The sequence below is a fragment of the Arachis ipaensis genome, chromosome B01 (assembly GCF_000816755.2).
Source record: "Arachis ipaensis cultivar K30076 chromosome B01, Araip1.1, whole genome shotgun sequence".
NCBI lineage: Eukaryota > Viridiplantae > Streptophyta > Magnoliopsida > Fabales > Fabaceae > Arachis > Arachis ipaensis.
In genome coordinates, this window is record NC_029785.2 from 45,114,320 (window position 1) to 45,117,531 (window position 3,212).

Genomic DNA, 3,212 nt, shown 5'->3' on the forward strand with positions numbered 1-3,212 from the left:
AACTTTTAATTATAACATTAGTATTCTCTCCAAATTATATGTAATAAATATTTGAAAGAAGAGAAATAAAAATATAGATTAGAAAGATAAGTAGTGAAAATTTAAAATTAAATAAAAAAAACTAAAAATATATATAATAATAATTTTTTTATTTGAATTATATTATTTTGTTAATTTTGTTTTCTGTAGAACAGAAAGGTAGAAAAAATAAAAAATGAGAGAAAAGAGAGAGAAAGATAAAGATGAAAAATGAGAGTGAGAGTAAGAGTTTGTTAATTTTAAAAGAAAAATTTTATTTCAATTGTAATAAAAAATATCGGATGACATATCTTAATTTGTCAAATTATTAATATAAAATATAAAATATATATAGAGTGAAAATGGTAGAGAGAAATAGAAAAATGGAGAGAGGTAGATGAGATAATTTAGGAAGTAGTTTATTAATTTTGGAGAAAAAGATTTATTTCTCAATTTTAATAAGAGAGTGCCATGTGACACATTTGGTTATTAAATTAGATAGTTATATATGATACATAATATAGGTATATTTCAATTTTAATTTTAATACAATTAAAGAATGACATGTTGCACATTTTGATTGTCAAATTAGTAAGTAGTCATTGATATTGATAATGATATATAAAAGAGATAGAGTGGTTGAAGAAATAAAAGCGATAGAGAAAAAAATAGGGAGGAAGGAATAACTCTTTAATTTTAAAGGGAAAGATTTGATTTCAATTGCAACGAGGGAGTGACATGTGGCACATTTTGGTTGTAAAATTAGAAATATATAATAGATGTCAAGGCTGCAACAAAGAGTGGTAAGATTGGTTAGAGAGTAAACAAATCTAACAGTTGAAAACTTCATGCATAGGTGAGACGTGGAGACATTTGCTGCTAGTAGTTTAAAGTGGTCCAACCTATTAAGGTATTGTAAGCAGATATGGCGTCGACTACGATGTAGTCAAAACTTAACGTCTTTGACCTCAAGCCTTTACCAAAGGTGGTGTACAATGAGATGAACCCTAAAGGTCGGATCGGCGTATTTCCTAACCCGAAAAGGTTGTCTGGATACGCCTTTAGATCCTTTCTTCTAGCCTAAACTTGTCGAAAGTGGGCTTAAACAGTATATTCGCCGAACTTCTTTGGTCCACCAAAGTTCTATGAAGATTTGCATTGATAAGGATCATTGTTATCACTATTGAGTCATTGTGGCCAGATGTCACCCCTTATAAATCCTCTTTGGTGAACGAGATGGTCAGTAAATCGAGAATTCTGTTGTCTTTCTCGACTTGATATACTTCTTTGAGATGTCTTTTACATGATGATTTTGAGATTCCTCCTCCTGCAAACCTTCCGTTTATCATATGTACGTGCCTCTCAAGAGTTTGCAGGGGATGATCTTGCCGTCCTCCATCCTCATCATCTCTTTTCCTCTTTCTTTGGCCGTCTGATCTCTCAGCCAAGTATCTTTCTAGCCAACCTACCCTGGCCAGCTTTTCTACGATATTCTTTAAGTCATAACAATTATTGGTAGAATATTTGTACAGTCTGTGATACTCGCAATATTCTGTCTAACTTCCAGCCTTTTTATGTTTGATAGGCTGAAGAGGTGAAAGATTTTCGGTGTGGCATATCTCCCTGTAAATATCTACAAAAGAAACTCAGAGTGAGGCATAGTTATGGTATCTTTGAGACTTTTATGAGTTATATTCTTTTTTTATCTTGGCTTCCTTCTCCTTGTCCCGACTTTGGTAAGACAAGTTGGGCCTTGGGAGAGACTCTCTAAGTCGAAAATTTTTCTCCATGTTAATATATTTTTCTTCCCGTTCTTGTACTTCATACAAGGAAGTCGGATGTCGCTTAGATATGGATTGGGAGAACGACCCATCTTTAAGGCCATTAACCAACCCCATTAGTACTGCTTCAGGAGGCAAGTTTTGTATTTCAAAGCTGGCTTTATTAAATCTCTCTATATAATCTCGGAGTGTCTCTCTGACTTCTTGCTTGACCCCTAGCAGGAGGCTTGGAGTATGCTTGACTTTGTCTTTCTAAATTGAAAATCTGGTAAGGAATTTCCTGTCAGGTCATCAAAGCAAGTTACCGACCTGGGTGCTAAGTTATCAAACTATTTCATTGCTGCTTTAGTCAAAGTTATCGGAAAGGCTTTGCAACAAATTGCATCAGATGCGTTTGGTAGGTACATCCGACTTTTGAAATTGCTAAGGTAATGCATCATATCGATCGTTCCGTCGTAGAGATCGATGTCAGGGGATTTTAAAGTTTATGGGAACCCGAGCTCGCATGATCTCTTCAACAAACAGATCTTCACCTCCAAGAGAGCTTTTCTCTCAATCTGTCCAATTGTTCCGGCTTCGGAGGTCGGCTTCTAACTTCAAGAGCTTTTCCTCCAGCTCTTTCCATTGTCGCACTTCTTTTCGTAATTCTCTTTCTGCTTTCTGTTGTCGTTCAGTCTCCAACTCGAGTTGTTCTAATCGTCCACGGTGGCCGTGAACTAACCCTAGTATCTCCGTCGGATGGGGAGGTTCTTCATCTTTGAACGGGTGGACCTCCAAATAAATCCCTGGAGATGAGGGTTTCCCGATATTCCTTCTCTGTGGGGGGCGATTGTTCTCTCTCGGGGCGTCAAGTCGTCATGGTGGGGCTCTGGCTCCGACTCAGACGCTATGTGACCGTCTTCATACTGGTTGTTCAACATATGTGGATGTAGACTTCCAGATACTCGGCAATGGCGCCAATGTTCTGAGAGTTACCTGAAACGGTGATTTGGACCTGAACATGAGGTCCAGACTCCTTCTGAGACAGCGCTCGACTTTTGCTAGTGCCGAGGTGCCGCCATCCGAGTTCCTCGTAAGGAGGTGGGGTGGTACCTGCAAGAGAATGCGATATTTAAGTTAGCAAAAGTTTTAAGCAGGTTTTTAGTAGATTGGGTTCTGAATATACCTGAGGGTGTTAGTGTATTTATAGTAGAGAGACAACCATCTTTTAGAGTAGTTCCACCTTTGTGGGTGGATAACCATTTTCTTTATCTTCGGAGCTTGTTGAGATCTTTTTTCTAGATAAAATAAAGATAGTAGGAGATATTTCAGGAGATGGTTGCCCGACCTCTATGAGATCGAGTAAGTAGAGGAGGCCATCCTTTTTTTAGGTAAACCTTTATCTTTATTAGACCTAACTTTATATTTTTGGGT